The sequence below is a fragment of the Dipodomys spectabilis genome, unplaced genomic scaffold (assembly GCF_019054845.1).
Source record: "Dipodomys spectabilis isolate Male_0828 unplaced genomic scaffold, ASM1905484v1 ptg000006l, whole genome shotgun sequence".
Taxonomy (NCBI): Eukaryota; Metazoa; Chordata; class Mammalia; order Rodentia; family Heteromyidae; genus Dipodomys; species Dipodomys spectabilis.
Genome location: NW_024870683.1, coordinates 938,860 through 949,326, shown reverse-complemented (window position 1 = coordinate 949,326; position 10,467 = coordinate 938,860).

The following is a 10,467-nucleotide window of genomic DNA, read 5'->3' as shown; positions in this document are numbered from 1 at the left end:
CCTTAAACTGCTGTCCCAATTTTGATCAATACCTCCCAAGTACCTGGGGTTATATCCATGCACCACCATGCCTGATTAAGCTCATTGTTTTTCTAATGTAAAATGATAATAAGAATTATTAAGAATAATAATTCAAAGCCAGGTTCTGGTGCCTAATGCCTATAATCCTATGAAGGAGGCTAGATCACAGTTTGAAGCCAACCAGGGCAAGAGACTCTGTGAGACTCTTAGCTCCAGTAAACTACTCAGGAAAAAAAATGGAAATGATGCTGTGGCTCAAGTGGTAGAACGCTAGCCTTGAACACAAAGAAGGCCAGGAATAGTGCCCTGACTTTAAGCCCCAGAACCAGCACATAAATAAATAAATAAACAAACAAATAAAATAATTCAGTAATGATATCAAAACTTGAAAAATGTCCCAATTTTCTTTAGTAAAAAAGTAAACAAACATGAATTTACGTGAAAGAAATTAGAAAAATGGAATAGCTAACCACATTTTATTTAAGGCAAGAAACCATGCCCTATATAATTCAGACATACATAGTTTTTTTAAAATACATATGAGATTCTTTCAAATGAATCATAGTTCACCCAAGATCTTTCCCAAATACTGTATCTGCTCATCCCTCATTCTCTCAGTATTAGGCACTCATGTAGGAATTTAAAGTTATCTTTCCTTAGTGATACAATAGAAATAAGCAACATTCTACTTCACAAATTCTTACAGGAAAGTAAGAGGTTAGTATATTTGAACTCTAAGCAGATGGTGTCATTTCTTCATATATAAAGCATAAGTACTTTCAAATGTAAAATAATGCTGGCTTCCTAAATGATAGATTATTGCACTACCCACAAGTCTACTGTGCCTGAAATACATGGGAGCAGAAATTTAGAATAGTGGTTAGTCATGCAAATAGCCATCAGGAAAATGGAAATCAAGACACTTGTGTGACACTTGATATGACTGTGTAAAATTAGGTAATTCACCTAATTTATTGAATCAACTTTCCCTCCAATGTACACTGAAAGACTTGGCTTTATCATCTGTGAGTCCATTCCATATTTAATATACTGTTGTTTTTCTATGACACCATAAGTGGTAATACATTTATTACCTTATTTTTCCCTCTGAAAGCTGTATTAATCTAAATAATGTTTTTCAGTGCTGGATGCCAGTGGCTCAGACTATAATCCTAGCTTCTCAGGAAGCTGAGGTCTGAAGCTCATGGTTTCAAGCTACCTAGAGTTGAGAAGTCCTGGCAACTTCATCTCCAATTATCCAGCAACAAACTGGGATGAAGGCATCTTGGCTCAAGTAGTAGAATAATTTTGTGAACAAGAAAGATGAGGGAGTAAAAAGCCCTGACAAATGGTTCCCTTTTATCTAATACATTTAATCAGTCACGTAAATATGAAAGCATTGCTTTGTCACTAGATAGATTTGAATATCCCTGACAGAGGGAAAGAAACATCTTAAGAAATTTGGATGCAAAGAAATAAAAATATAAAAAGTCATAAGTATAGCAATAAAATTGGTAGGAATTAATACTGCAGGTTTATTTTACTGTTTTATGTGGGCAGTAAGTTTGGCTCTAATATGCTAGCAGAAAAAGGAATATAGATAAACAAACAAACTTAAAAGACTTATTGAATAAAAAGTATGACTTGTCCTGAAAATAAAACTGTTTTCTTTTCTTAAAGGAAGCAATGTTCAATATAGTGGATAACATCTTTAATATCTTGGAAATTTCATATAGCTGAGTCTTATATAATATTCTCAAAGCTTGAGAGCTAACATCAGGACACATATTCAGGATGACACTCTAGCATTTAGCTTGGAAGAACTTCTGAACATTGGCTTTAGTGACATTTGGGGGCTGGATAAGTTTTGGTATGCCATACAGGAATTTGGTAGCATGCCTAGTCATCACCCAGAAGCAACTCTTTCTCGTCCTCATGGTTTACATGACTTATTAAATGTTTAGCATAGAGAATTACTGACCAGAATTAATGATGAACTCATTACCAATTATTGGAGTATTATGGAAAATAGTATAGCAAAGAAATTAAAAAGCTGTTTGGGGCTTCTGAGAAATATTTTCTGGTCACAGAGTACTTAGAAAAACAAAACTAGGGCTAAGGAGAATTCTAAGAGAAGTTATGGTCTGTAGTTACAGGTTCTGGCCATGGAATGTAAAGCAGTTGAGTGCCACTAGTCAATGCCAACGAATAAGATGAAAAGAACAACTTCCTTCCATTATCCAACCAACCCATATTCTCCCAACAGTATTCCCCACTTGTTCTATGAACATGGGGTGTCAGTTTTTAATCTAGGCATTTATTGTCTGCTGAAGGGAACAGAAATAAGAAATGTACTCACTACCTCACGTATGTAATTGTAACCCCTCTGTATATCACCTTGACAATAAAATTTTTTGAAGTGAAATTTAAAAAATAACAAGAAAAGCAAACAATGTAATAATCAAAGCTAGTTTGTCTTCTAAATGCAATGAGAGAGCAGAACAGAAACAGGCCTGCATGGGGCTGAGGACACCTTAGAGGCATTGGGACAGAATTGCCATGTGAAAGACTATTTTGATTGTTGGTGGTGAAATAATAGAATGAGGAGGTTGAGAAGGGAGAAGGGCCAGAAGTGGCTAGTGGTGGTCTGTAAGCTACCATAAGGTGGTTAAAGATACAACTAGTTCCAAGGTATTCAGAGGAATGAAGGAAGTTGTCGGCTACCACAGTCAGTCCAACCTAGGCCGTGGCTTGGGGAAAGTGGCCTGGTTTGTTTCATTTGGGAGAAAATTAGAACTGGCATTAGTGAGTGGTGAATGGGAGAAAAAGAACCTTGAAAAAGCTACCATGAGAGATGGCTAGGGCAACTGGGGGATGGGTGGAAACCCTACAGTACCAGCTTGGTAGGCTGCATGAATCCATAAGCTGGTTTATTTATTTGATTTCTTGCTAACATATCATCAGAAGTTGGGGTCTGTAGCAATTGCTCTACTTCTTTCCAAGAGTTGTTCAGAATGAGATTGAAAAGTTCTATTAGCTACTGCTCAAGGCAACTTCTTTACTAGGCTAGGCCTAATTGTTGCTTTACAATATAAACATTGAACTGAAACTTTGAAATAAAACAGGCCTTGAAATCAGTTAAGTAGTTTTTTTTACTATTAAAAAAATCTATTGCATAGAAATTTTATGAGACAGATTTCAGATTTTGCTAAATCGGATGCTTAAAAACCAAGCTCTCAACTCATGAATTCCAGAAGTTCACAGTCCAACCAGAACAAAACAGCAGCAATGTCAATTTCAAATTTTTTAATCTTACTTTAAAAAAAATATTTGGAGGGTGCTAACACTTAAGAATAATCTATTCATCTACTGAGAAAATGTGGTATATATACACAATGGAATTCTATGCCTCCATCAGAAAGAATGACATTGCCCCATTTGTTAGGAAATGGAAAAACTTGGAAAAAAAAGCCAGGCCCAAAGAAACATAGGTCTCATGGTTTCCCTTATTTGAAATAACTAGTATATGTCTGGGACAAGTAGAAAAGGTCAAATAAGTTGATGTTAGGCGAAATGAACCCAAGATAAGGACTCAAAAGGTTTTTCTTTCTTGCAATTGTTTCTAACATATCTATCTATCTATCTATCTATCTATCTATCTATCTATCTATCTATCTATCTATCTATCTATCTATCTATGATGATTTCTTTGTTGCTTTGTATGTCCCTCCCCCACAGTATAACCCCTGTTTTCACTATATTTGATGTTGGTATAATTTGGGGAGGGGAAGGGCAAAAACAAATTGGCTAAATAGGGATACAGGTGGATCCATTGCAACAATGAGATGTACAAGATGTTATGTCAAAAAACAAACTTAACAACTTTGGCGTGGAGGTTAGGGGGTGGGGGGAAGTGGTGGGGGGGGGGAGGGGGGGATGGAAAGGGATGAGAAGGGGAAACAAAGGAGGAGGCAACAATGCTTGATAAGAAATGTACTCATTACCTTGCTCATGTAACCCTTCCGTATGGTATTTTCACAATTTTTAAAAAGAATAATTTCTTTCCAAATTATTTAATATGTCAAGGTTTTTTGTTTGTTTGTTTGTTTGTTTTTTTTGTCAGTCATGGGGCTTGAACTCTGAGCCTGGGCATTGTTCCTCAGCTCTTCAGCTCAATGCTAGCACTCTACCACTTGAGCCATAGCACCACTTCTGATTTTCTGAGTGGTTTATTGGAGATTAGAGTCTCACAGACTTTCCTGCCCAGGCTGGTTTGAACTGTGATCCTCAGATCTCAGCCTCCTGAGTAGCTAGGATTACAGGCGTGAGCCACCGTGCCCAGCAATACTCAAGCTTTTATACATAGAATCTACAAGTGCTTTAATGCCAGTTTCAATGTGTAGATGTCGTTTGGTCTGACTTGTATAAACTACCAGGAAAAATAGTTGTATCTGGATATTTATAAAGCCAGCTCTAATAATTCATGTTTCTCTTTCTTGTGCCATCCTGACTATAACTCATTTGTCTTCTAGTCTTTCATCATTTTAACTGTGAAAAGTCTCATTGAAGAAATTGTACTTTAATTTTCTTTAACAAGATGGAGAGGTCATTATGCTTAATAGGTCTTAAATGTTCCTGTACCTCACACCTTTGCAACAGACAAGGCTTAGCTGTCTAAGAATTCTGAAAGTTGGATTATATGAAAATGTATGCTCTGTAATTGCTTAGGGCAAATTATCCCTTGATAGAGAAATATGTACCCAAGTTCCCAGTGGATATTATTTCTTTGAACATCAGAAATTATTGTAACTAAATATCTTCAAAGTGAATGTTTTTGAAGTGAGTTATCTCTGTCTTTAGCTTGTCAATTACACAAAATGTACTATTTGCAATCAATCAGAGTCTACCAGCAATCAAAGAATTTGTATATTAGGAAGACTTTCAAAGCTCAAAGCTTGAAAAAGTCACCTAAAAATCATTTATCTTATCTTCCAAGATGCAGGGATTTTAAGAGCTACAGTGTTATTGAAACTATATTTCTATTTTTAAAATTAGCTTTTATTTTCTTTAAGTACTTGTACCAATAGATGCTTTGGGAACAAACTGGTGGAAAGCTTGAAATTCCCAAATGAAATCTTATGTAAATAAATCTGTGCTTAAAATTGTGTTTTTTGGTTATGCATAGATTTTTTTTCAAAAATGATATTTTATCATAATATTCTATTTATTTATTTACAATATTTTTATTCCTCCTAGTCTCTAAATAGTCTTAGTCTGCATATAGAGCCAGAAGTGATACTGATGTGCTCTTTGTCTCTTTGGTCAAAGACAGTATTCTCCTTGTTTCCATAAATGTAATTTCACAAGCATATTCAAATCTGTGTTAACATTACATTGTATGAGATAGCTCAGAAATATCCCTCAGAATCTCACTGATAGTGTGTAAGACAAGAAACTATGTGCTAGTTGGCTTTGGGTTTTGGATTATGCCAACAATCAATGATGTTCATTTGTAAAGTTAGAGTACTGATTTCAGAAGCTTTTAACAGTCATGTTTCTCAAGAGATATTAAAATTCTAGGCTATGGGCTTAGAAAAGAAACAAAGATCTGGAATACTGTTACCTAGTCGCAGACATCCTTTAGGAAACACTTTTCTAAATAATGTGTTTATTGATTTTCCGATAATTTGATTTTCATCTATAAGCCAAATATGCAATGCATATTTGAGAACTGAAGATTTAGTGCTTTTAAACTGAGCCTTAATTTTATTATAGCTTCCTTACTGTACATTGTATTAGAAGTGAGTTAACAGTGGCTCAAATTTAAATCCAAAGGATTCCACTTATGCAGTGTTATAAAATAAAACATGCTTTCAGGATGCCTTCTACTGGTCTTTACATCTTTCCAATTTCCTTAAGAAGTCTGATTTCCTTGATCACTTGTTCAAAAAAATAGCAGCTATAAATGACACAATGGTTTGAACCACTTTGTTTTTCTGAAATCAAAAGGATGGTTTTATAGCACATTTTCAGATAATAGCAAGTGTATCGGAATGACATGTTTTCAACAGCATATTCTGTGTGGATATTATTTCTTTGAAGATCAGAAATTGTATGTAAACATCTTCAAAGTCATGGTTTGAAATGAGTTAGCTATGTCTTTAGTTTGTAAATTGCACAATATATATGCTATTTTCAATCAAGTAATGGTGCTTTTTATGAGCAAACAAATTACATATTGCGTATAGTGTATGTCTATTTGGGCATTATAAAAATGCAGGAGGTAAGCACAAAATAATATATGCCCAGCCTGTGTCCTCAGAGTCTCAGGGAATTTTTAGCCACTAAGGAAAAAAGACAAGAAACTGAATCATTACTGGAAAGCATGATATAGGACACACAAAATAGCACTTAATTCTCAGCAGGCCCAGGTGACTCTCACATGTAATTCTAGCTACTCAGTAGGCTGAAATCTGGAGGATCCAAGTTTGAGAAAAGTCTATATGACTCCTCCTACTGACCTGCAAAAATTCAGGCTGGAGGTATGTCTCAAAGGGATAGAGCACCAAAACAGTCACCACCACCACAAGTATAATTCTCCTCCTCTTCTTGTTCAGGAAACAAAACTTTCATATCACCTCTTTCTCAGTGCTCAATAATAAACTTTGATATTCTACATTATATTTAGGAGCTATTCATAGTTATATGTTTTTCTTAGAGTTATTTTCATGCAATAAATGAGATTTTGGTATGCTATCAGAGTGCCAAATATTGCTATATAAAATATTGCAATGATGTCTTTATAATTAATAATGAGCATAACACAAGATGCCATAATCTATTTAAGCAGTTCTGTTTTGCTAAATATTGACACATTTTTCAAGCAATATTGCTTATCATAGAATATCAGCATGAGTATAGTCTTCATTTTCCACTAGCTTTCATAAGGGTAAAATTGCAAGGTTGTGAGGTACACATACTTCAACAGGTCTTGTGGTGAATTCTTTCCATTGTTCTCTAAAGAAGTTGTACCAATTTCCTGTGTCATTATGTCTATATATTGTATTATAAGTTATTTCCTTTATTCTGTTAAGCACTTAGAAGCTACTTAGTTGGTATAATGGTTAGGCCTCAACCAATTAGTGAGATTTAAAGCTAATCATTTCTTTGAGATTATCTGAAGGATCAAGATAAAGGCCTCTTAGAGCCTAAAGAATGCCAGTGGGCATAGAGGGGAAGACTTTGTGTTTCAGAAAAAGACATTTCACAAATTCTAACACAGTGAAGCATTGAGATGCAATCTCTTTAAAACCGGGTTCAAGACGACATTGACCTCTGCTCAGCATCCTGGTAATCTATCCATCCTACTCAGCTGCTCCCCAGTGACTGTTCAACACACAATCAGCTTTTCAAAGTGCTCTGCGAGGCTATTGATGTCCTGTCTACAAAATTCAACAGGTAAACACATCCCTGGCCCAGTGATAACAAGGTGGCACAGCTAGTAGCTCAGCCAGAAGATTATTTTAAAAGAGGCTGGTGGCAGTAAGGTTTATAATTTTCATCTATATTTGAGGGAGACTTGCCAAGTAAACAGAACATTTCTCATACCAACAGTTATCCTGGACCTGCCTATGTGCAAATGTTGTACTAATTTAACCCTATGATACCTTCCCCTCCCATTTGTGAAATTTCAAAGCTATACATATGCCATCTCCCTTAATCCTCCCAACGTCTGGGACAGTTGTTATTAGCCCCTTTTTGCCAAATGAGGAAATGGATATTCAGGGAATGTAAATACTCTGCTTAATACCATACAGCTGATATATAAATGTGGATCTTGATTCACAACTAGCTGTCTCTGAAAATGTGTTCCATTGGTTGCTAGTGTTCAGTTTTTGTTGGGAGGTTTGGGTGGCGTTTTCTTAGATACTTACACATCTGAAATTAACCTTCTTTTCTGGGTGTCTCATTTATTTTCTCAATCCTTGGGAAGCCATCAATATCTCGTTTGTTGAACATGGCTAATATAATATGACCTGAGTGACTCTCTCATTTAATCCTCAGTTCCACTCTGAGAAGTAAACAGTTTTAACCATGACAATTTTATAGTTGAAGGTTTGAAACTTCAGGGAATCATAAGAACATGATCAGATTGCTCAGCACCCAGGTGGCAGAGTTGGAAAGTAACAAGAATGAACACATCAGTAGGTGTTCAACCTGTTGTTACAGAATCTAATAATTTTATTGATCCAATTTAGATCAATACATGTGTATTCTCTACATGAATACATCTCTGTCTCCTGACTAAGTCTAAATTGGAGAGCCCAACCTAGCCGGCAGTGGGCAATCTAAGGATGCAGTCTGAGTAGTAGTAGGCCATTACTGATAGGAACCAGAACTGGTAAACATTAACTCAGGCTTCTACCTGTGCTTCAGACTGAGCTTCATATTTTCCGAAAGATACACGAGAGACTCACCTAATGATTTCATGGTATAAAATTTTGAAACTTAATAATATATAACACTGCTTACCTACAATAAACATTTTCAGTGTTCATAACATAACACATCACTTACATTCCAAGCTTTTATTGAAATAGTTTATCCATGCCCTAACAGGTAAATTTTGAGCAAATAATCTTAAAGATATATTCTGTGGGCTTTTGCACACACACACACACACACACACACACACACACACCCCAACACACACACACACACACACACCCCAGATCCTGTTCTTGATCACTGAAAGCCTGTCTCAACTTCTCCCATCCTTTACATGGCTTGCTGTGAGCCACTGCCTACCAGATACAAGGAATCTGTCTGGTCTACATCTCTTTTTGTTTAAAGAAAAGTTGGAGTTTTTCTGTGTTCAGAAAGAATCAGAAGTTATGAAATATTAGCCTTGTAGTTTATTTCTATCAATACAAAATGTAGAAAACAAAATTGTCCACTGTCTTAACTATTTTATTCTAGGGATATACACTTTAGTTTTACTGCCCTTAATGGCCATAAAACTCAAGCTCTGGAACCTGAAAATACAATAGAAACTGTTAGTAGAATGTAGTTCCTTCAGTATTCTAAGCAGGATCTTATATTCTACTGGTGTTGACAGAAATTAGCAATTGACAGATGATAGCTAAATGCCAGTTGAAACTGTGAACATAAACTGCACAGGACAAAACTGATATAGATCCTTTGTATTAGTCTGATTGAGGTAGAGTAGAGCAGCATTGAACTATCTCTTAAAGGGTTAGAGTTTCCTGCGATTCAAATAGGGATGGGGTTAGAGGAGTGAGAGAAGAAAAATACCTAAGGTAGAATATTTGCATAATCAGTGGAACAGAAGAAGTTAATGGAGTTGGCTGGTTGTAGGAGCCACTGTTCAGTAAACAGATGCAAGGTATAAATATAGTGAAGGCTGTCATGGCTTTTGGTGATTATTTTTGTCATATAAGGCTAAGAAAAGAGTGCTGCTGTTCCAGAGTCTTTACTTTTCTATATGCTTTCAGCAATCATAGTGAACTTTAAGGCTGCCAGAGCCAGGTGAGGAGTTATACAAAATGAAACAAGACATTATATTTCCCTCTGTACTTTGCAGGTATACTACTTCATGTGGAATCGTTTTTGTGTGTTGTTGTTTTTGTGCTGGTACTGGGACTTGAACTAAGGGTCTCATATTCTTGATTATAATTATTATTCAGAATTGCTATTCTATTAGTTGAGCTACAGCTCCATTTCCAGCTTTGGTTAGTGAGTTGGAGATAAAAAGCCTCATGGATCTTTCTGCTCGGGGCAGCTTTGAACCTCAGTCCCATATCTCAGCTTCCTGAGGATCTAGAATTACAGCTGTGAGCCTCCAGCACCCAAAGATCTCTAAGAATGAAGTACAAACACTTGGTCATCCTTCTGCCCTTCTGCCTGCCAGCCAAGTCTTAAGTGCCTGCTGTATTTCAGATTTGGTATACAATGGGGTTATAAAGAGGATCTGACCCCAACAAGTTTATAATGGTATGGTGGGAAAAACAGATATGTCATGGAAGAATTAAAGTGTGATGATGTGCCATGGAAGATAAGGGGGTGGGGGGTGCATCTTTATGGAGTCTCATTAAAGGCCATCTTCTTTTATCTATGTGAGTTATGGAGGAGGAATAAGTTTTCCCTCTCATAAAGATATGAGAGAGAATGGCAATCATTGCTTGAATGCCGCTATGTGACAGGCACTGCATTGAGTTTCATTTCCCATAGATAACATTTCATTAATCTTTGGAGCAGTATTTTTTTTTTTATTTCCAATGTATAGATGAAAAATCTCAGTCCAAAGAAGTAAAGTGCATTTCTTAAGAGGACTTAGGAAGTTCTACAAGAGACAAAACACCAGCTCAAATCCACAAAATTAAGAGGTTCATAGCATTTCTAGTGCTATATCCTGTACAGAGAAGA